Source organism: Cydia strobilella, chromosome 11 (assembly GCF_947568885.1).
Source record: "Cydia strobilella chromosome 11, ilCydStro3.1, whole genome shotgun sequence".
Lineage (NCBI taxonomy): Eukaryota > Metazoa > Arthropoda > Insecta > Lepidoptera > Tortricidae > Cydia > Cydia strobilella.
The window spans coordinates 13,418,462-13,444,899 of record NC_086051.1 but is presented as its reverse complement, the minus strand read 5'-3'; the positions used below and the strand labels follow the sequence as shown (position 1 = coordinate 13,444,899).

The following is a 26,438-nucleotide window of genomic DNA, read 5'->3' as shown; positions in this document are numbered from 1 at the left end:
CCCTTAAAGTGGCGTTTCTTGTAAAAGCACCACGTTTATGAACTGTTAGTCAATTACGCGTAATATACGGTCCGCTTTGATGTTCCGGAATCATTAGGGGAATAAAGACATCATGAAAACACTTGAACGAGCTAACTGCAGAGAAAATGAAAAAAATATTTTTCCGGGAGAGGGATTTAAGTAAATTTGCAGTATTTTTAAGCCTTACTAAGAATCGTTTATGCTGTTTTCTTAAACTTGTTTACAAATATATCCTTTGTTTTATCCACTAGCTAAAGGAATCTCTCATATAGGTATGTAGGTATAATAAGAAAAACAATAAATAACAATTTTTTTTTAATAATTTTGACTATGGAATATATGTATTATGCAATGCATTTAATAAAATCCATCACAAAAATACGGATATAGTGCAGGAAAACCACACTCAAGGGGCCCGCTGATTACCAGTCCACCGCACGATATCGGCCTGTCAGTTTTTCGGAACTGTCAAATTTCTGTTCTAACTGACAGGCCGATATCGTCCGGCGGACTGGTAATCAGTGGGTCCCTTTAGTGCAATGAATTCACTTATATTATATATTTAAATAAAATCATCAGACCAAAAACCGGATGACCGGAGATGTTTAGACAGATTGCAATAAGTCCAAAATTGTGCGGTAACACAGAATAACTAATAGTAATAGTACTATTACCGTACAGAAAATTAACTCCTTCACAAAAGTCAGATTTAGGTATAAAATTATACTTATACTCGCCGCCTACGAGCAAAATTGAAACTTATAACCGTGCACAAACCGTGAATCTTCTTTGCTTTCTTTCTTGACGGTAAGTTAGGTTTATATTCAAATTTTACGCAATTTATGTCAAGTGGACGAAAACTAGAGCTGGACGGTAAACTAGCGCAATCACCCTACTATCCAGTAATTAAAACCAGACAGTTAAACGATCCATCATAATAATATCATATTTCACTAGTTGTTACGTCTCTAAATTGGTTACTTTACCAATTCATCACAATCCATCATCTCAATCAACTAGATATTTAGTACCGCCTCATACACATTGAAACTTATCCTATATTTCTTTGAAGTTTTAATCAAAGCTGATCAGTGAAAGTCCGGACTTCAATCACCTAATTGTGAAACGTCATAAGTGGTTTATTTTTTAGTTCATATTTGTCGTTTTAGTATGGTTTGTTGTTTTAGTATCTTGGATTCGCTATCTATAGGGATTAGCTAATGGTCCGTTTTTGTACGTGGTTGAAATGAGAGACACGAAGCTTACGTGGTGCCTTAGTAACCAATAATATAATAACTTATGTGCCTTACCGTTATACAAGGTGAACCAAAAATAGTGGGGATCCGTTTAGAAAAAAGTAGAAGTTTTTTTTGTGGCGAAATTTTTTTTGCCTTTGTATGGAGGGTAGGCCGACTTGGACGACGTGCCCCATAGAAAAATAATTTTTGTTTCGAGTAAAAAGAAAACTTCTACTTTTTCCTAATCAGAATACGATACCGCATATGCCCATATACTTAGCGTGTTTTTTTTTTTCATTTTTAGTTTTCTTAATCAATAGGTACTGTGTACCATAATAATGATACCCTTCTCAAAAAACTTTCGTACACAGCAGTACGAGTAGCATAACAATAGATAAAATTCTCACAATAATATATTTTAAAAATAGGTAGTGGAAAAAACCTGAAATTAGGTTAAGGTTTAGGCTAAGGCTTGAGACCCGTAGTTTATTAGCAACTCTCGTCTAGAACGAATCTACCTTAACCTATCGCATATTTTCTTCAGCATTTAAATTTCACCTACAACTGAATGGGAGAAAGCACCCATTAAAACGATATTAATACCAAGGCATTGCCCTCTTTGTTTATTCCTGTCACACGTCGAATATCGACGTTCTAGGTCGGGCGTGGGCGATCAAATTTTAAACGTAGAACGTTAAACGTACGGTTTGTGGAACAACGGCCGTGTTATTCTAACGTTCCTATTTCAAAAAGTCACACGAGCCAAAGGCGTTCTTAGGTTTTTAAACTTTATACAGTTTTACTTCTTTTATTGTACAGTCCACGCGTGGGTTATTTAGGCGTTTTTGGGAATAATCCCTCTATTCATAAAAAATATACTCGTATTTTAGGTTGGGATATACAGTTTAGTTACTGTACAATTAATCCTAGTAAATATTCCCTAATACTGAGGAGAGGAAAGATTGAGGTAATTTGACTTTAACAATAAAAATAATATTGTTATAAATTTTCTTTTGTTTCTCAGCCAAAAGAAAAAGGTGATTTTACGTTTACAAGCAAACTTGGCATTTATACTCGTCATAACATCTACAATACGTGCTTTAAAAGACTTGGAACTATGCCAATCTAATTTGGCAAATTCATTACTGCAGAAGTTTTTTGTTACTAAAAATCCGATTAATCTTGTTATAATTTTCTTTTTTCCCGCATATGATCCGTAAACAAGAAACCTTTGTCGTCTCATTAGGGACAAGAACGGGCGCGTCGAAATACTCTTCCGTTTTCCTTTTAATCATTTTCTTTGATATTTTTCTACATGTTATGGAACCCCGGGCAGGTGACACGCGAGTAATACTCATTAGTGACGGGGTTCCATCCATCATGGTAGAGATGGGAATAGTAGATTGTTAACCAAGGGACGAAAGGCACTCATTTCTGCCGAGGTATTTTGGCGCTCGAATGCAGTGAGAGCGCCAATAGTCCGAGGCAGAAATGATGCCTTTCACCCGAGTTAAACACTCTACTTTTCATTTCGAATACGAGGGAAGTAAAATGCATGTATTTTTTTTAAAACATGACTAAGTATACATTTTTATAGTATTTCTTGAGGGTACTTTCAATTAACAATTCAGACAAAAGTATCGTTATTTATGGAATGGAGAGTCAAATATCAAAATGAAAAATTTATTACAAATCCATTTAAACTCAAATTTCAATTGCGTATCGTAAAAAAATTAAAAAAAGTCGTACTTCGAACGTAAAATGCTCTAGTGCAGACACGTATCATTTTCTGCACACCTTTTAGAACAACAATGACCCTCTTTCAGAGCATGAGAAATGAAATAGTTATATGTTATACAAGGGTGCAAAGTTGTATTTTACCCGCGAGTGTTTCATCACACGAGAAGTAAAATACATTTGCACCCGTGTGTAACACAAAACTTTTCATCTCACTATAGCGAGGAAAGTGCAACGTCCACAGGCGTTAGATCATCTTCATCACTAATTTTTTTACGATATTATAACAGAAAACTCTGAAGTTGTGTATTTTTACGCGAGTCGGTGAGAAAAGTTTTTAAATAAAAAATTTGTTGACAATGTTGACATTTCTGACGTATGAAATGTCAACGATGCGTTTTAAAATTGCATCTACTCAACTTGTGCGTTCAGAATTATATTTAACATCATTATAAAAAAAACACGTTTCTTATGGAATTTTAAGGTGTATGACTTAAAATCATCAAATTTGGTATTTTTTATTAGATTCTCAAACCATTTATTTAATGATAATTAATATCGAACGAACCATTATCATGAGCGTTTTACGTTTTGTTATCTGTCAAGCTACTTAAACACGCTCCATCCAAGGTCAAATTACTTTCCCCACTAGTGGATAAAACGCGTTTTTCCCCGCTTGTTTTGAAGGATAAAAGACAACTTTCCGAGCTAGTGAGGGGAAAAAACATTTATGGACTTATCGATAAAAACCAGTGCCACTATTTGCTAAAATAATTCTACTAATTTTTATTTTACAAGGATGATGTAAAGATTATGTTCTGATTAACAGTCAATTGTTCAGTGTTTTTTTCTTCTGAAACTGTGCATTTTTTGAGGTGTACAATAAAGATAATTCAGATCAATTTTATTCTAAATTAATAAAAAAAATACAAATATATTTCATTTTATCTAACTACGTACTTGTTCATTATTATGTTTGCCTAACCTCATCATTTTACAACACATGTGCCTTTCATTATTTGTCTTATAATGAAACACTGAAAGCTAACTTTTTACAAACAACTTGCCGACGGTCAACAGTAAAACTACCAATTAGGTTCCCATGACTCATTCAATTTCCGAGATCTACCTTTTGCTAGCAAATTAGGTTAACCTACTTCTAGGAATGCCTGGCTAAATAATAAATGGAGTTTTCCTTTCGTTAGCCGAGCTCAAGTATGCGCTCCGTAGTGCAGTGGGTCACGACGCATACCCACGTCCAAGATACGAGACCGAAATAGATTTAAAATGTAGGTGGAAGCAGGAACTTTCATAAGGAACGTAACTAAATAGCTTTGTTATTAGAAACTATGGGCCTACAAGTGATATTGCGAAAGTTACACTTGAGCGTAAACTATGTTATGCGTCTAAGCATTGATCATTTATCTTAACAGTAGTGTTGATAAATGATTAATGCTGACGTAGGTCAGAAGTAATATATATTTATCGTGTAGATAAAAAATGTAAGAAACGTTAAAATACTTATGTAACTACAGATGTAGTGCATTAAGTGCGTAATTGTTTTCCTTCGTATTTTCTCGGAAACGTTCGTATTTGTCATGCTGCTTCGGTCAACGTCAGTACTTTTTGTACCGAGACTGACTGAAATAGCAAGACACGTTCGTACGTTTCCGTGAAAATACGAAGGAAAACATTTATGTACTACATCTGTATTTATTTTATTCAGACCGGCTTTTGTCTACCCCTATCTTTAATTGTTTTCTTAAGACTTATATTGACCGGGATATAGACCGTGATTACCTTTTGTATTATTTGTGAGCTCCCGATATTTCGACGACACAAATAATACAAAAGGTAATCACGGTCTATATCCCGGTCAATATAAGTCTAGTGAAACTAACCGTGAATCATTCAAAACTCTAATTGTTTTCTTAAATCTGTATTGTTTACTGAGGTGTGCCAATAAAGAGTATTCTATTCTATCTATCTCTATTTACTTACCCGAAAATTAACAGAGATCTTACATAGCAAACGGAATTAACATTTTTAATGCATTGTAAGCGCCATACGGAAGTACAAATCTACACAAGTAAGTACTTACTTTAAATGTAACTCGTAAATTATCGATACTAGTGTCATCACTAAACTGTCGCAAGCCGTCATCGAGTTGAAAATATCATCCCACCTTTATTTCAGCCGCGCGCCGGGAATGCGTAAACAAAAATCCCGGCTATTCCCGCTATCCTCGAAATGGGACCTGGAATCTATTTGGCCCAGGAATTCTCCATACTATTACCGAGATAACTTCGAAAAAGCCTGTATATAGAGGTTAAAACTACCATATTTCTGCTAGCGTGTGTTATAACAGGACGACAGACCTACTCGTAGCTCGTAGATTGTACTTTGTTTCGTGCCTCGTACGACGACGTAGTTTAGCTAAAAGGATTCGTCCTCAAAAATTTGTCATTTAAGGGTCAAAAACTTTTAACAAAAATTAACGGACCTTAAGGTCGTTCCCTGAGCCTGAAGGCGAAAAATCTCCTTATATGATCATATTTCTCTAAGAGACGTTGATATTCGTAGACGTGGAAAAAATATAAGTAGTTCTTGATTATATTATCTTTAATAACACAGCTTCCGATACACGAATTATAACACTTCGCTCGATACAATTAATTCCCAAAGTAACCTCTAAATCGGACTTTTAATCAAACTTTACTCGATTATTTATTGTGACACCATAAACAACAAAAAGAAGAAAAAACAATCTTAACTTAAATAGTAATTTGACATCTTTCGAATTTCGATATTGTAAGGCAACGTTTTTAAAATAAATAAAAATCGACAAAATTCGATCAAAATTGACACTTTCATGCGAAATGTGACAGTTATAGCATAGGCATGTTAAACCTTTCTACTTCTTAAAAGCTATACTTATACTATATTATATTTAGAAAATCTATCCAAATCGTTAACTTATTTAATGTTCACAGAAGACGCCGGTTTCCCCGAACGTTTTTGACACTTAAATGAATCTTTTTGACAGTAAATTGGAATTTTATTGTAAGATTTTTGTGGGTTGAGTTCTTTTCCCAAATTAATCCAATTGTTCTACAGCTGGAAAACAAAACGGGCCCTGAAACATTTTGTTTTAAAGCGTGCCTACTCAATTATATTGTATGTTTAAGAGTCCGCAGCAAGCTCGGCCGAATTTCACCTTCCCATACAAACAGAGTTTAATTCTCATTTTAAAACTACGTGTTGGATTGTAATGAAACTTTGCACATACAATAACATGAGGTATATCTATGCCTAGTTTATAAAACAAACGAAATGGAGCAAAAACAATTCTTGTATGATAAGAATGCCGGGCACAATACCTCGGTTCGCCGGGGTCTCTCCCAGAAGTCGTCGGCAACATCAAGGGTCTGCTAGGCTTCTTGGAAGAGTTGGGTTGGCAAGAGTAGTGCCGACAACCCATCACGCAAAATAGGCGCAATATATGACGTCGACTTGCGGAAACCAAGCCCGCGAAAACCTATAACCTATAGGGACTCTTAAGTTGGGTCCACTCTCTGGAATTAACCGGGCTCGGCGTGGGCCCAACGGATCGTGGCGACCTTTCTCGTTGGTGTTTATCGATTTCAAGAAATTAAATTGTGCGATACTAGATCCTCGGTCCATCGGATGATAAATGTAGTAAGAACCCATTAAGTTCAAGTTCATAAATACTTTTCAGTGACGTAAGTTGTGGACAGAGTAAATATTAGCATTGGTATAATAAATCGTTTTGAAATAGTATCTTTAATCATTTTCAGGTAGCAGGGCATTGTGAGTTTCAAATTGCAAATCTTAATATAAATATAATACCCGTAAAATTTATCTTTTATGTCTGAAGGATCAATAATAATTATTTAAATGATACACCCTTGTTAGCCTGTTTGAGAACATGTTTTTTAAACTTCTTATTACTTGAGAGAAAAAAAGTAATACAATAAAAATAATAATTATAATAAGTTAGGCAACACTAAATCTCTGCAAAGTAGTAATTCAACGCGTAAAAGACTAAACATACTTAGTGTGCATCAGAGTGCAATAAACTTAAATTAAAAACAAAACAAAGACCAAGTGCCACTGCCAAGTGCCAAGCGCGTCAATGTCGCCATCTTCCAGGAATCTGGGTTCGATTCCCGGCCCTCTCGTTTTAATTGTCTTTGTTTCTATCGTTCACACTCTTAACTGATAATTTGTGTACCTTATTTCAAAGTCATAAGGTCCATAGAAGGTTAATTAAAAGTGATGCTGTTAGTACGTCACTGACGTGAGACGTCGCGTTCTTTGTTTTTAAATTGGTAGATGGAAAACGATGACAGTTCTATTTTAAATAACTTAAATTTATGTATGTTTATATTCTGTTTTTTTATTCCGTTGATTAAAATGACATTTCATGTGGTACTAAGAAATGTCATGTCTTAGTTGTCTTACACATGAAACGTCATTTTAGTCAACGGAATTAAAAACAGACCATGGAGACTATATAAAGGAGCCAAATCTCTATGTATGAAAAGTATCCTTAAAAAAAAACAGTAATTAGGCGGCGCCACCATACACCGAAATACTACCGAAAACAACTTACGTAATTTGGTCGGGTTATTTGTTGCCTTACATGTTATACTCATGTCCCAGAGCCTAACTAGCGCCACCGGAGATATTAGGAACTATTATTTAAAGCTGAAAACGGTCACTTTTGCAACAATTCTGCCATAAGAGTAAGAGATTGGCATCCTTTCTATACCATCCATAAAACAGACCTTAGATTTTCCGTTACAGTACGATAGCGTTGCCAAAAAACTTTGTTTTTTTGGTGCCTTTATACCAATCTTGATGAATATTTTATAAAACGCAATAAGTATATGGTACTCGTCCTTGTTCTTGTTCAATACACCAACACAATATTACCATCCCATATAAGTTTTTGTTTGTTTCGTAAAAATTGTCTCGTCTTTTAAAATCCTTACATATTTTAAATGCGAAAGTAATTCTGTCTGTCGGTGTGTTAGCTCTTGGCGCTTAAACTGCTATACCATACTAAGATGAAACTTAAGAAGATAGAGGGCCGAAAAGGACAAAGGATAGTTTTTATCAATCATCATCTTCATCATTCCACGCAGAGAAAATATGCCTTACAAACGTAGTTACGCTCTCATTTTAAAACGACTATTATAGTCGCTATGTAGCTATGATAGCTGGATTGCTCTAAAACTTTGTACTTACAATAGGATACGGTATATCCAGTCCTGTAATTAGTTTAGGTATGTATGTAGCCTCAGATAGTTCAGATACCGTAGCTAAAAAAATATTGCGAATTTAAGTTTTTCATAGAAAACTTGTTTTTGCTGGATTTCGTTTATTTTATAAACTGGAGCTATATAAACTAATTACAGGACTGTGTCGTCATTGTACAGTGAGCTGCGAAATTGCATGGAGAAGTTATAAATGAATTCATTGACAAAGTCGCCATCCACTTTTGCAGCTGATGGTACGTGCTAAGTTTTATTACAATCGTTCACGTAGTTTTGAAATGAGAACGAAACTTCATTTGTATGGGAAGGTGAAATTCGGCCGAGTTTGTTGCGGACCCTTAAATGTCTCTACTCTACAAAGGCGTATCTATGTAATTTGTTATAGTGCAGTAATTGTCAATTTAAATTGCTTTGTTTGAACTTATGTAATGAATGGAAACTAATTCTCATCTAGGTGCACACGAAACAAAACTCGTTCCTGTCCTTTGTTCTCTACGTGTCCTACTTTTTTTTCATGCTTTTGTTTACATTCTATCGAAATAGGTTTTTGTTGTTTGTCTGAAGTTTTTACATTTTTAGTTTAACAAGCCTTAATGGTAAAATGAACAGACAATCATTTGGTGCCAAGTGTGTTTCTCTTAATCTTTATTAATAACTTAACATTTTAACACATGGTATGCATGTTTTTTGTTTTTTTTTAGAATCATTAGAATTATTGAGCGCCAAGGAGGCTTGAACTTATTACCTTATTACTTTTTTGTGCCAAATTAAGGGTGTATAATAAACTGTGCCCCCTGTGTAGGTATATAAACGGCGAAGCCCCCCTAGACTTCCACTCCTGATCTTTTATAAAATGGTTCAAGTCTACCTGGGTAAGTCCTCCGGGCTTTCTCTATACCGTATCTGTTCCTTCAGGGCTAAAAACGTTTCAATGACGTAATACAAAGCAATGAATACGTCTAAACGGAGACGAATGAAGCCGCCATGATTGTGACGTCACTGTTAATGGTCCTAGCTTCCGTGGTTCCCATGTTGTGAGGTGTAATGAAATAAAAAGGATAATTCATAGGGAATGTCGTCGCTGGAGAATGGTTCTTTGATTTCCTGTGGACGTTCAAGTATTTATTTATTTACTGAGCTAATAATAACATTCTTGATTGACCATCGGCGAATAATGATGTCTTTAAAAGTTATGGAATGGACTGGCTAATAAGAGTAATAATTTACAAAGTATTTTAGTTATTAATACTTATGAATGAGTTACTGACGTTACTGTCTACTCTGTAGATTTTTAGAAATATTTCGTCGTGATAAGCATTACAAAGTCTCATTCTTTGTAACTATAAAAGCTCGTTTTAGTACGAAATAAAATACAATGTTGCCTCTGCCTATTTAAAAAAAACATATTTATCTCTCACATATAAGTATACTCGTAATTACGTCCTTGTATCAAACACAGATCATATTTATCTATATTAAAATTGTATAATGGAATGACTGTATTGTAGTGTAGGTAACATGTGTTCCCCAATAGGTACTGTCCTTTTTCCGGGGCATATTTTAGAATATAAGTCAGTTTTTTGGGAAACAAAGAGTGTGCCATTATAGAAACTTAACTGACCACCGATATACTAAATATAAATTAAATATCGTCCTACTTCCTCTTCAGTTAATGAAAAATATGAGATAAGAACTACACAATAAAGTTAATTTAATTTAATGTTAATTACTTACTACAAAAGGCTCACGAAAACTGTATGTTTTTTAAGCTTGCATTGTTTTAAAACCAACAAAGAGTAGGCACTTAGGCACCTACCTAGCTACTCGCGATATTATCAGCACAAGAAATTATATTTCCTGGCAAACTCATGATTATGTGAGTAATATTGTTAGGTAATAAAGATAACTAACATTATGCGAGACTGTATTATGTATTATTATAGATTGGCTTCCCAATATTTTTATTTTCTATCGTGTTTTTGCTTATTTTTTTCTGTATGCGGCCGTTATTTATTTATCTAGCTAGGCTAACATTTACCCTTTTTTCTTTTACTCAGTATACCTATATCATCATACATTATATAAAAAATGTAAACTATTAACAAAATTAAGTGACTCGGTAATTATGGTCAATGAGTTACAACATTTTGTTCCTATGGAATTACCTCATTGGTCTACCGATCAAGTCACGTGTTTTTTTATTTACATCCTTTTATTATCCGAATCTCCGTTTTTTTAAGCCGATGATCCCAACATTCCATTATACAGGGTGGCTAAAAAATAAGTGCATTCCCGTTCCCAGGGAGGTATTGGAATTATACTGAGCAGCTTTTACTATGGAACCAACCACAAAATCGTAAAAAAAATTTTTTACCCTCCCATAGAAAATAGACCAGCCAAAATGTATGAAACGGCCAAATTTTTTTTCGCGATTTCCGGGTTTGTCCCATAGTAAAAGTTGCTCAGTATAATCCCAAAACCTCCCTGCCAACGGGAATGCACTTATTTTTTGCCACCGTGTATATTACAAGTACATCCAAAGAGTACACCCATAGATAACGTCTGTTTAGTCTGTTAGATCCATCCTAGCAAAGTTCCCACGGCGCTCTTTGCAGTCCTAGTACGAAAATGTGTCGTAATGCACCGGACGACGTACATTAGTGCGACAATGTTAACAACATTCTTAGCCGTGCCGGGAGACAATGACGCTATTATAGTGTTAATATATCGTTAAAATCATAGAGACGTAAATTTATTCAACGGTCTTGGCAGATCCTTCTTTTGTTATTGAAATCAGAGCTTTAGAGGTCACCGCAGCTCAGAGGAATAAGTATAACAAAGGTTATCTAGAAGCTCACTTTTTCTACGAAGCTAGGAGTAAGTATATATATACCTAGGCACAGAATATGTAATAGTATTATCAACCTAGGTCTCGACAATTAGTGAAAGGCAGCGGAATTACACTCATTACCATCACCATGTACTACATCATATACCCTTTAATCAAAGTAAATTAATGATAACAAAATATTGCATGACATGTAGCAATTGAATTGGAATAATAAAGACTTTTCTATTTTATTTTTATTTTTTATTTTATTTACTATATACCATCAACTGCCTCAACATTGCCTACCGTGCCCAGCATTATTACCTGGATTATGGTTCTTTACGAAACAGCTGTCTATATATAATTATTAATAATGGAAGAATCATGAATTCGCTACCATTAAGGAAGTATGGAGATGAGAATTCTTAATTTAAAATTATTTAAAATGACACTAAAAGTGTCATATAGTCTATACACGACATATTGTTGTGTGCATGGCCGCTCTCAAGAGGGCGAAACATATGTACCTAAGTTTACCTAGATGCACTAAGGAAATCAATATAACATTTATAAATTTCTAATGTAGGCATCCAGAATTTGTCTATGCAATCTTGTTACCTACCAAGTGAGGGAGAAATATACGGTAACTACAAAGCTGTCACCGTAGATGCACCGTCCGATCCCTCCCATTGACGGATGCGGTGTCAGCCCCATCAGTGCACGCTGCGACTTTGACGGCCCTCACTCAATACCTACCAATGTTCGTTAAAATATGTATAGCTTTTCGTCAAATAAATGACTGGTTTCCTAGCTAGACAGTTAATTATTATTATTATTTCGTATGGCTTTTATTCCTGATTTTTATTTACAATTTATATAGGTAGTTACAAAGAATGAAAATATTTACAATTTAATATCTTTCTACAAAATTAAAAAAAAAATATTTCTAACAAGATAAGATAAGCCATGTGTTTTATACCTTATCGCAAAGATACCTCATATGTACCAACAAAAACAACAATAGATATATATATATATATATATATATATAAACACGGTGTAATAAAGTAAACGTTTATTTCCACATTTCCATTTCCATTACCGACACCACTCGTCGCAAAATTCAGTTTCGCTCTTTTAAAGTTCTGCAATTCGTTATTCGGCCCGATGCTCGCTTCTTTCGTATTCCGCACTAAAATCAATTTGTAGTATTGTTTGAATTTGTCAATTTGCTTTCGTTTTTCTCGGTTGATTTTAATTTGTGTTTCGATTTGGTTGCAATTCTCGGTGTATGTTGTATGTGCTTTTACCCCAGTACGGGAATAGTTATGATTATGATTTTATATCAGTCGTGTAGTCTTTATATTTATGCATGTATTTTAGCCTATTTTAGTTATTATTCAAGATGTCAATCGATAATTATTTATGACGAAGGACAAAAAAGCCTCACCACTGGGCAAAGCCCATTTCCCGCCATTTAGCTTTATTGATACACAATATTCATCCCTAATTACAGGAAGTTGTGCACACGTTTAAACAATAATGTATGCATGTTTTAGTCTAATGTCTAATGCAAGGATATTGTACATGTGCGCCGGAAACATCATATTCTGAATGTTACTCGTGGGATAGTGTTTCAAGATAGAAATAAATTAAAACATTGAATAATGTGGCCAGTTGTTGGTAATGTTGACGAAATTTATAGTTTTCTTAATATATTCTTTCGCAAAGTTTTAGGTCGAGGTGTTTACTAAGATGTCAACGCATTATACGCCGACATTTTTTACTCGATTTCGGGTTGGTACGATAGTAAAAGTTGCTCAGTATAACCCAAAACCTCCCTGGCAACGGGAATGCACTTATTTTTTGTGTACAGGTAAACGACTTTTAGTATGAGAGCAACCCCGAAATTGCGAAATAAAATGTGGCTGTTTCATACATTTTGGCTGGTCCATTTTCTATGGGAGGATACATTTTTTTTTCGCGATTTCGTGGTAGGTCCCATAGTAAAAGTTGCTCAGTATAATTCCAAAACCTCCCTGACAACGGGAATGCACTTATTTTTAGCCACCCTGTATTCACTGCTCAGAGTATAGTCACACATCCTTTGCAATCTCGATCCAACATGTAAGGAATTATCTGGATCCTCCCAATCATACATATTTGGCTCTGAATCGCAAATCCTAGCCATGAGCCCATGACTAAACCAAAACCGCCACGTCAACGTAGCCGATAGTTGTTAGTTCAATCTACGCATGGGAAGTGAAACATTTCGCGCGCCCGCGCATCCTATGCACATGTTGCATCTTCTACAATGACGCAAGTACCTATAAATTATAAGGCTGTTAAGTCTTTTTGATTTTGAGTAGTTAGTGATAGCGTAGGCATGACTGGAGTTGTAAAATAGAGTTCAGTGTAGTGAATGTGATTCACTTGGAATATTTAGAATTTTATGTGATGAGGTGGGAACGTGTTGTACCTGTTCTGTTTCCGAAAATAATATCAAGCTTTAATTTTTTTTATATTATTAGCCTTATTGAGCTTACCGTGGGACTTAGTCAATTTGTGTAAGAATCACTAGACTTATATTGACCGGGATATAGACCGTGATTACCTTTTGTATTATTTGTGAGCTCCCGATATTTCGACAATAATAATCAATATAAGTCTAGTGAAACTAACCGTGAATCATTCAAAACTCTAATTGTGTAAGAATGTCCCTATAATAATTATAATTTATTATTATTTATTTATTATCTTAGCTCTCACTAATATTTGCCTTAGATGTTTATACTTTAATAGTCATAATAAATATACGATAGTAATTTTAATTATATATTTCCGTTTTTGTTTGAGAACGGTTTAGAGTTAAGAGTAGACTAAACACATACCAAGGAAATGATGGAAAGTCTGGACTGTGTAGGAGAAGATGGCTGACATAAAGGTAACCTCAGCAGAAATATGGAATCGGCAGGCGGATGTACGAGTGTTGAATCTGCATTAGTTGTATGTAATCTGTGGTTTCAGTGAAATGGCTCGGTTTACGGCGCGTAAATAATTTGCAGGAATATAAAAATAATTTATTTACCGGTGTCACGCGTGAGACGGGTTAACTTTGCGCTTATTTCGGATATATTTACTCTCACGTCGCATAGGTAATTCGTGATTCAATCTTTAAGCACCTGCGTGTATCATACACGTTTCTAGTTAAAAACTAGGCAAGTTCTGTTAAATACTAACACTAGATTAGGTTTTTACTTGTATTACTAACACTATGGATGCATTTTGTTTGTTTAGAATAAAGAATTTTTATTATTATTTTATTTATTAAGTCGGCGCAGAGTTAACTTAGACGTACCTACTCTAACATAACTAGCATAAGTAACATAATAGGTACCTAATAGATGAACATGTAATAAGATATGTCTCATAATATCATCAACAAATTGCTTATTAATATAATATTAACTTGCTTTAACTTAACGTAACTTAAAGTGGACGTAAGATAGTTTAGCTGTGTCGTATTTTACCTTTATTGTTATTAGTATAATTCCCAGATTATTGTCACTTTAATATTTACTTTATAGTTCTTGCTTTATGCTTTTTTACCCTTTCCGTTTGAGGACTGCTTACTCTTACCTAATTATATTTCTAGTCGTCTAACGCAGAGTATATGAAGTTAAATTATTTAATACAGTATCTAATTTTCGAGTGATACTATATAATAAACTACTAGCCTAAAATTAAATAATCTGTACCGCGTGATAGACGCGTAGAAAGGCCCCCAAAATGGTGAACTGATGCGCCAAACAATCTTAGGAAACTGTCGCATAAGCACCGGTGTGAAGTTAGCGGCCGAAAGTTGGCGGCCAAATGTTGGCGCCAATCGGCCGCCAACATTTGGCCGCCAACTTCACACTAAAATTAACCTACCAAATTAAGAAGTCCGTAATAAATCTCTCAATACATAACAGAAATGGAGTAAAACAAATTATTAAACCGGTGTGAAGTTAGCGGCCAAAGTTAGCGGTCGATGATAACCTGACCAAATTAAGAAGTTATGTATATTTTCAACAAGAATACTGTCAAAACATGCAGAACCGCAAAATATCTACTAAAAACCAATCTAAAGATAAAACAACGCTAATAACTTGAAATGCACTTTGGCCGCTAACTTCGCACTTTAGCGGCCAAAGTGATTTTTGATACATTTTCATAATTCCTGCACCTTAGACAACAAGCAATTAGCTATCAAATAACACTATTTCTAGGGTGATACACAACTGCATATAAAAGAAACAGAGGCGACCAAGTAGAAACATCAGCTTTCTATTAACAAGTGCATTCATTCAAGATTTGCTGCATCTTAGACGGCAAGCGAGTAAGCGACACCCACTGTATCGTGCAGTGCATTACATAAGATATCAAATAACACTATTTCTAGAGTGATACTCGACTGCATATAAGACTAACAGAGGCAATCAAATAGAAACATCAGTTTTCTATGAACAAGTGCATTCATTCAAAATTTGCTGCATCTTAGACGGCAGGCGAGTAAACCACACCCACTGTATCGTACAGAACATTACACTGTCTATCAAAAAACACTATATCTAGAGTGATACTCGACGGCATATTAACGGTGCACAGGCAATTATTTTGGAACTTAGGTTTTCTATGAACATTTACATTAATTGAAGTTTTTCTGCATCTTGGACGGCAGGCGAGTAAACCACACCTACTGTATCGTAACGAACATTACACTGCCTATCAAACAACATTATTTCTAGAGTGATACTCGACGGTATATTAACGGTGCACAGGCAATTATTTAGGAACTTAGGTTTTCTATGAACATTTACATTAATTGAAGTTTTTCTGCATCTTAGACGGCAGGCGAGTAAACCACACCCACTGTATCGTAAAGAACATTACACTGTCTATCAAACAACATTATTTCTAGAGTGATACTCAGCGGTATATTAACGGTGCACAGGCAATTATTTAGGAACTTAGGTTTTCTATGAACATTTGCATTCATTGAAGTTTTTCTGCATCTTATACGGCAGGCGAGTAAACCACACCCACTGTATCGTAAAGAACATTACACTAACTATCTAACAACACTATTCCTAGAGTGATACTCGAAGGCATATAAGAGAAACAAAGGCGACCATGTAGATACTTCAGCTTTCTACGAAAAAGTGCCTTCAATCGAGATTTGCTGCATTTTAGACGGCAAGCGAGTAAACCACACCCACTGTATCGTACAGAACATTACACTGTCTATCAAATAACACTATATTTGGAGTGATACTCGACGGTATATTAACGGTGCACAGGCAATTATTTAGGAACTTAGGTTTTCTATGAACATTTGCACTCATTGAAGTTTTTCTGCATCTTAGACGGCAGGCGAGTAAACCACACCCACTGTATCGTAAAGAACATTACATTACCTATCTAACAACACTATTCCTAGAGTGATACTCGACGGCATATAAGAGAAACAAAGGCGACCATGTAGATACATCAGCTTTCTACGAAACAGTGCCTTCAATCGAGATTTGCTGCATTTTAGACGGCAAGCGAGTAAACCACACCCACTGTATTGTACAGAACATTACACTGTCTATCAAATAACACTATATTTGGAGTGATACTCGACGGTATATTAACGGTGCACAGGCAATTATTTAGGAACTTAGGTTTTCTATGAACATTGCATTCATTGAAGTTTTTCTGCATCTTAGAAGGCAGGCGAGTAAACCACACCCAATGTATCGTAAAGAACATTACATTACCTATCTAACAACACTATTCCTAGAGTGATACTCGAAGGCATATAAGAGAAACAAAGGCGACCATGTAGATACATCAGCTTTCTACGAAAAAGTGCCTTCAATCGAGATTTGCTGCATTTTAGACGGCAAGCGAGTAAACCACACCCACTGTATCGTACAGAACATTACACTGTCTATCAAATAACACTATATTTGGAATGATACTCGACGGTATATTAACGGTGCACAGGCAATTATTTAGGAACTTAGGTTTTCTATGAACATTTGCATTCATTGAAGTTTTTCTGCATCTTAGACGGCAGGCGAGTAAACCACACCCACTGTATCGTAAAGAACATTAGACTAACTATCTAACAACACTATTCCTAGAGTGATACTCGACGGCATATAAGAGAAACAAAGGCGACCATGTAGATACATCAGCTTTCTACGAAACAGTGCCTTCAATCGAGATTTGCTGCATTTTAGACGGCAAGCGAGTAAACCACACCCACTGTATCGTACAGAACATTACACTGTCTATCAAATAACACTATATTTGGAGTGATACTCGACGGTATATTAACGGTGCTCAGGCAATTATTTAGGAACTTAGGTTTTCTATGAACATTGCATTCATTGAAGTTTTTCTGCATCTTAGACGGCAGGCGAGTAAACCACACCCAATGTATCGTAAAGAACATTACATTACCTATCTAACAACACTATTCCTAGAGTGATACTCGACGGCATATAAGAGAAACAAAGGCGACCATGTAGATACATCAGCTTTCTACGAAAAAGTGCCTTCAATCGAGATTTGCTGTATTTTAGACGGCAAGCGAGTAAACCACACCCACTGTATCGTACAGAACATTACACAGTCTATCAAATAACACTATATTTGGAGTGATACTCGACGGTATATTAACGGTGCACAGGCAATTATTTAGGAACTTAGGTTTTCTATGAACATTTGCATTCATTGAAGTTTTTCTGCATCTTAGACGGCAGGCGAGTAAACCACACCCACTGTATCGTAAAGAACATTACATTACCTATCTAACAACACTATTCCTAGAGTGATACTCGACGGCATATGAGAGAAACAAAGGCGACCATGTAGATACATCAGCTTTCTACGAAACAGTGCCTTCAATCGAGATTTGCTGCATTTTAGACGGCAAGCGAGTAAACCACACCCACTGTATCGTACAGAACATTACACTGTCTATCAAATAACACTATATTTGGAATGATACTCGACGGTATATTAACGGTGCACAGGCAATTATTTAGGAACTTAGGTTTTCTATGAACATTTGCATTCATTGAAGTTTTTCTGCATCTTAGACGGCAGGCGAGTAAAACACACCCACTGTATCGTAAAGAACATTACATTACCTATCTAACAACACTATTCCTAGAGTGATACTCGACGGCATATAAGAGAAACAAAGGCGACCATGTAGATACATCAGCTTTCTACGAAAAAGTGCCTTCAATCTAGGTTTGCTGCATTTTAGACGGCAAGCGAGTAAACCACACCCACTGTATCGTACAGAACATTACACTGTCTATCAAATAACACTATATTTGGAGTGATACTCGACGGTATATTAACGGTGCACAGGCAATTATTTAGGAACTTAGGTTTTCTATGAACATTTGCATTCATTGAAGTTTTTCTGCATTTTAGACGGCAGGCGAGTAAACCACACCCAATGTATCGTAAAGAACATTACATTACCTATCTAACAACACTATTCCTAGAGTGATACTCGACGGCATATAAGAGAAACAAAGGCGATCATGTAGATACATCAGCTTTCTACGAAAAAGTGCCTTCAATCGAGATTTTCTGCATTTTAGACGGCAAGCGAGTAAACCACACCCACTGTATCGTACAGAACATTACACTGTCTATCAAATAACACTATATTTGGAGTGATATTCGACGGTATATTAATAATAATAATAAATAATAAATTATAGGACATTCTTACACAGATTGACTTAGTCCCACGGTAAGCCCAAGGAGGCTTGTGTTATGGGTACTCAGACAACGATATATATAATATATAAATACTTAAATACATAGAAAACACCCATGACTCAGGAGCAAATATCTGTGCTCATCACACAAATAAATGCCCTTACCGGGATTCGAACCCAGGACCATCGGCTTCACAGGCAGGGTCACTACCCACTAGGCCAGACCGGTCGTCAAAATACGGTAACGGTACGGTACGGTACGGTACGGTACGGTAAATATTAACGGTGCACAGGCAATTATTTAGGAACTTAGGTTTTCTATGAACATTTGCATTCATTGAAGTTTTTCTGCATCTTAGACGGCAGGCGAGTAAACCACACCCACTGTATCGTAAAGAACATTACACTAACTATCTAACAACACTATTCCTAGAGTGATACTCGACGGCATATAAGAGAAACAAAGGCGATCATGTAGATACATCAGCTTTCTACGAAAAAGTGCCTTCAATCGAGATTTTCTGCATTTTAGACGGCAAGCGAGTAAACCACACCCACTGTATCGTACAGAACATTACACTGTCTATCAAATAACACTATATTTGGAGTGATACTCGACGGTATATTAACGGTGCACAGGCAATTATTTAGGAACTTAGGTTTTCTATGAACATTTGCATTCATTGAAGTTTTTCTGCATCTTAGACGGCAGGCGAGTAAACCACACCCACTGTATCGTACAGAACATTACACTGTCTAACAAATAACACTATATTTGGAGTGATACTCGACGGTATATTAACGGTGCACAGGCAATTATTTAGGAACTTAGGTTTTCTATGAACATTTGCATTCATTGAAGTTTTTCTGCATCTTAGACGGCAGGCGAGTAAACCACACCCAATGTATCGTAAAGAAAATTATATTACCTATCTAACAACACTATTCCTAGAGTGATACTCGACGGCATATAAGAGAAACAAAGGCGACCATGTAGATACATCAGCTTTCTACGAAAAAGTGCCTTCAATCGAGATTTGCTGCATTTTAGACGGCAAGCGAGTAAACCACACCCACTGTATCGTACAGAACGTTACACTGTCTATCAAATAACACTATATTTGGAATGATACTCGACGGTATATTAACGGTGCACAGGCAATTATTTAGGAACTTAGGTTTTCTATGAACATTTGCATTCATTGAAGTTTTTCTGCATCTTAGACGGCAGGCGAGTAAACCACACCCACTGTATCGTAAAGAACATTACATTACCTATCTAACAACACTATTCCTAGAGTGATACTCGACGGCATATAAGAGAAACAAAGGCGACCATGTAGATACATCAGCTTTCTACGAAAAAGTGCCTTCAATCGAGATTTGCTGCATTTTAGACGGCAAGCGAGTAAACCACACCCACTGTATCGTACAGAACATTACACTGTCTATCAAATAACACTATATTTGGAGTGATACTCGACGGTATATTAACGGTGCACAGGCAATTATTTAGGAACTTAGGTTTTCTATGAACATTTGCATTCATTGAAGTTTTTCTGCATCTTAGACGGCAGGCGAGTAAACCACACCCACTGTATCGTACAGAACATTACACTGTCTATCAAATAACACTATATTTGGAGTGATACTCGACGGTATATTAACGGTGCACAGGCAATTATTTAGGAACTTAGGTTTTCTATGAACATTTGCATTCATTGAAGTTTTTCTGCATCTTAGACGGCAGGCGAGTAAACCACACCCAATGTATCGTAAAGAAAATTATATTACCTATCTAACAACACTATTCCTAGAGTGATACTCGACGGCATATAAGAGAAACAAAGGCGACCATGTAGATACATCAGCTTTCTACGAAAAAGTGCCTTCAATCGAGATTTGCTGCATTTTAGACGGCAAGCGAGTAAACCACACCCACTGTATCGTACAGAACATTACACTGTCTATCAAATAACACTATATTTGGAATGATACTCGACGGTATATTTACGGTGCATAGGCAATTATTTAGGAACTTAGGTTTTCTATGAACATTTGCATTCATTGAAGTTTTTCTGCATCTTAGACGGCAGGCGAGTAAACTACACCCAATGTATCGTAAAGAACATTACATTACCTATCTAACAACACTATTCCTAGAGTGATACTCGACGGCATATAAGAGAAACAAAGGCGACCATGTAGATACATCAGCTTTCTACGAAAAAGTGCTTTCAATCGGGATTTGCTGTATTTTAGACGGCAAGCGAGTAAACCACACCCACTGTATCGTACAGAACATTACACTGTCTATCAAATAACACTATATTTGGAGTGATACTCGACGGTATATTAACGGTGCACAGGCAATTATTTAGGAACTTAGGTTTTCTATGAACATTTGCACTCATTGAAGTTTTTCTGCATCTTAGACGGCAGGCGAGTAAACCACACCCACTGTATCGTAAAGAACATTACATTACCTATCTAACAACACTATTTCTAGAGTGATACTCGACGGCATATAAGAGAAACAAAGGCGACCATGTAGATACATCAGCTTTCTACGAAAACGTGCCTTCAATCGAGATTTGCTGCATTTTAGACGGCAAGCGAGTAAATCACACCCACTGTATCGTACTGAACATTACACTGTCTATCAAATAACACTATATTTGGAATGATACTCGACGGTATATTAACGGTGCACAGGCAATTATTTAGGAACTTAGGTTTTCTATGAACATTTGCATTCATTGAAGTTTTTCTGCATCTTAGACGGCAGGCGAGTAAACCACACCCACTGTATCGTAAAGAACATTACATTACCTATCTAACAACACTATTCCTAGAGTGATACTCGACGGCATATAAGAGAAACAAAGGCGACCATGTAGATACATCAGCTTTCTACGAAAAAGTGCCTTCAATCGAGATTTGCTGCATTTTAGACGGCAAGCGAGTAAACCACACCCACTGTATCGTACAGAACATTACACTGTCTATCAAATAACACTATATTTGGAGTGATACTCGACGGTATATTAACGGTGCACAGGCAATTATTTAGGAACTTAGGTTTTCTATGAACATTTGCATTCATTGAAGTTTTTCTGCATCTTAGACGGCAGGCGAGTAAACCACACCCAATGTATCGTAAAGAACATTACATTACCTATCTAACAACACTATTCCTAGAGTGATACTCGACGGCATATAAGAGAAACAAAGGCGACCATGTAGATACATCAGCTTTCTACGAAAAAGTGCTTTCAATCGGGATTTGCTGTATTTTAGACGGCAAGCGAGTAAACCACACCCACTGTATCGTACAGAACATTACACTGTCTATCAAATAACACTATATTTGGAGTGATACTCGACGGTATATTAACGGTGCACAGGCAATTATTCAGGAACTTAGGTTTTCTATGAACATTTGCATTCATTGAAGTTTTTCTGCATCTTAGACGGCAGGCGAGTAAACCACACCCAATGTATCGTAAAGAACATTACATTACCTATCTAACAACACTATTCCTAGAGTGATACTCGACGGCATATAAGAGAAACAAAGGCGACCATGTAGATACATCAGCTTTCTACGAAAAAGTGCCTTCAATCGGGATTTGCTGTATTTTAGACGGCAAGCGAGTAAACCACACCCACTGTATCGTACAGAACATTACACTGTCTATCAAATAACACTATATTTGGAGTGATACTCGACGGTATATTAACGGTGCACAGGCAATTATTTAGGAACTTAGGTTTTCTATGAACATTTGCATTCATTGAAGTTTTTCTGCATCTTAGACGGCAGGCGAGTAAACCACACCCACTGTATCGTAAATAACATTAAATTACCTATCTAACAACACTATTCCTAGAGTGATACTCGACGGCATATAAGAGAAACAAAGGCGACCATGTAGATACATCAGCTTTCTACGAAACAGTGCATTCAATCGAGATTTGCTGCATTTGAGACGGCAAGCGAGTAAACCACACCCACTGTATCGTACAGAACATTACACTGTCTATCAAATAACACTATATTTGGAATGATACTCGACGGTATATTAACGGTGCACAGGCAATTATTCAGGAACTTAGGTTTTCTATGAACATTTGCATTCATTGAAGTTTTTCTGCATCTTAGACGGCAGGCGAGTAAACCACACCCAATGTATCGTAAACAACATTACATTACCTATCTAACAACACTATTCCTAGAGTGATACTCGACGGCATATAAGAGAAACAAAGGCGACCATGTAGATACATCAGCTTTCTACGAAAAAGTGCCTTCAATCGAGATTTGCTGCATTTTAGACGGCAAACGAGTAAACCACACCCACTGTATCGTACAGAACATTACACTGTCTATTAAATAACACTATATTTGGAGTGATACTCGACGGTATATTAACGGTGCACAGGCAATTATTTAGGAACTTAGGTTTTCTATGAACATTTGCATTCATTGAAGTTTTTCTGCATCTTAGACGGCAGGCGAGTAAACCACACCCACTGTATCGTAAAGAACATTACATTACCTATCTAACAACACTATTCCTAGAGTGATACTCGACGGCATATAAGAGAAACAAAGGCGACCATGTAGATACATCAGCTTTCTACGAAAAAGTGCCTTCAATCGAGATTTGCTGCATTTTAGACGGCAAGCGAGTAAACCACACCCACTGTATCGTACAGAACATTACACTGTCTATCAAATAACACTATATTTGGAGTGATACTCGACGGTATATTAACGGTGCACAGGCAATTATTTAGGAACTTAGGTTTTCTATGAACATTTGCATTCATTGAAGTTTTTCTGCATCTTAGACGGCAGGCGAGTAAACCACACCCACTGTATCGTAAAGAACATTACATTACCTATCTAACAACACTATTCCTAGAGTGATACTCGACGGCATATAAGAGAAACAAAGGCGACCATGTAGATACATCAGCTTTCTACGAAAAAGTGCCTTCAATCGAGATTTGCTGCATTTTAGACGGCAAGCGAGTAAACCACACCCACTGTATCGTACAGAACATTACACTGTCTATCAAATAACACTATATTTGGAGTGATACTCGACGGTATATTAACGGTGCACAGGCAATTATTTAGGAACTTAGGTTTTCTATGAACATTTGCATTCATTGAAGTTTTTCTGCATCTTAGACGGCAGGCGAGTAAACCACACCCAATGTATCGTAAAGAACATTACATTACCTATCTAACAACACTATTCCTAGAGTGATACTCGACGGCATATAAGAGAAACAAAGGCGACCATGTAGATACATTAGCTTTCTACGAAAAAGTGCTTTCAATCGGGATTTGCTGTATTTTAGACGGCAAGCGAGTAAACCACACCCACTGTATCGTACAGAACATTACACTGTCTATCAAATAACACTATATTTGGAGTGATACTCGACGGTATATTAACGGTGCACAGGCAATTATTTAGGAACTTAGGTTTTCTATGAACATTTGCATTCATTGAAGTTTTTCTGCATCTTAGACGGCAGGCGAGTAAACCACACCCAATGTATCGTAAAGAACATTACATTACCTATCTAACAACACTATTCCTAGAGTGATACTCGACGGCATATAAGAGAAACAAAGGCGAACATGTAGATACATCAGCTTTCTACGAAAAAGTGCTTTCAATCGGGATTTGTTGTATTTTAGACGGCAAGCGAGTAAACCACACCCACTGTATCGTACAGAACATTACACTGTCTATCAAATAACACTATATTTGGAGTGATACTCGACGGTATATTAACGGTGCACAGGCAATTATTTAGGAACTTAGGTTTTCTATGAACATTTGCATTCATTGAAGTTTTTCTGCATCTTAGACGGCAGGCGAGTAAACCACACCGAATGTATCGTAAAGAACATTACATTACCTATCTAACAACACTATTCCTAGAGTGATACTCGACGGCATATAAGAGAAACAAAGGCGACCATGTAGATACATCAGCTTTCTACGAAAAAGTGCCTTCAATCGGGATTTGCTGTATTTTAGACGGCAAGCGAGTAAACCACACCCACTGTATCGTACAGAACATTACACTGTCTATCAAATAACACTATATTTGGAGTGATACTCGACGGTATATTAACGGTGCACAGGCAATTATTTAGGAACTTAGGTTTTCTATGAACATTTGCATTCATTGAAGTTTTTCTGCATCTTAGACGGCAGGCGAGTAAACCACACCCACTGTATCGTAAAGAACATTACATTACCTATCTAACAACACTATTCCTAGAGTGATACTCGACGGCATATAAGAGAAACAAAGGCGACCATGTAGATACATCAGCTTTCTACGAAACAGTGCCTTCAATCGAGATTTGCTGCATTTTAGACGGCAAGCGAGTAAACCACACCCACTGTATCGTACAGAACATTACACTGTCTATCAAATAACACTATATTTGGAGTGATACTCGACGGTATATTAACGGTGCACAGGCAATTATTTAGGAACTTAGGTTTTCTATGAACATTTGCATTCATTGAAGTTTTTCTGCATCTTAGACGGCAGGCGAGTAAACCACACCCACTGTATCGTAAAGAACATTACATTACCTATCTAACAACACTATTCCTAGAGTGATACTCGACGGCATATAAGAGAAACAAAGGCGACCATGTAGATACATCAGCGTTCTACGAAAAAGTGCCTTCAATCGAGATTTGCTGCATTTTAGACGGCAAGCGAGTAAACCACACCCACTGTATCGTACAGAAGATTACACTGTCTATCAAATAACACTATATTTGGAGTGATACTCGACGGTATATTAACGGTGCACAGGCAATTATTTAGGAACTTAGGTTTTCTATGAACATTTGCATTCATTGAAGTTTTTCTGCATCTTAGACGGCAGGCGAGTAAACCACACCCAATGTATCGTAAAGAAAATTACATTACCTATCTAACAACACTATTCCTAGAGTGATACTCGACGGCATATAAGAGAAACAAAGGCGACCATGTAGATACATCAGCTTTCTACGAAAAAGTGCCTTCAATCGGGATTTGCTGTATTTTAGACGGCAAGCGAGTAAACCACACCCTCTGTATCGTACAGAACATTACACTGTCTATCAAATAACACTATATTTGGAGTGATACTCGACGGTATATTAACGGTGCACAGGCAATTATTTAGGAACTTAGGTTTTCTATGAACATTTGCATTCATTGAAGTTTTTCTGCATCTTAGACGGCAGGCGAGTAAACCACACCCACTGTATCGTAAATAACATTACATTACCTATCTAACAACACTATTCCTAGAGTGATACTCGACGGCATATAAGAGAAACAAAGGCGACCATGTAGATACATCAGCTTTCTACGAAACAGTGCATTCAATCGAGATTTGCTGCATTTGAGACGGCAAGCGAGTAAACCACACCCACTGTATCGTACAGAACATTACACTGTCTATCAAATAACACTATATTTGGAATGA

General features: G+C 36.4%; 1 protein-coding gene and 1 long non-coding RNA gene across 2 annotated transcripts in view; one reads left to right on the top strand and one right to left on the bottom strand.

Annotated features, from left to right (window-relative positions):
- The window catches only part of LOC134745668 (uncharacterized), a 447,357-nt gene extending 428,229 nt beyond the window's left edge, over positions 1 to 19,128 (bottom strand). Inside the window, exon 1 of the long non-coding RNA XR_010128202.1 lies at positions 18,980 to 19,128. This is a non-coding gene — a long non-coding RNA (uncharacterized LOC134745668). The remainder of the gene's footprint in view (positions 1 to 18,979) is intronic.
- Positions 1 to 26,438, top strand: part of LOC134745600 (uncharacterized) — a 190,396-nt gene that overhangs the window by 114,210 nt on the left and 49,748 nt on the right. The gene's annotated exons all lie outside the window — the stretch shown is intronic.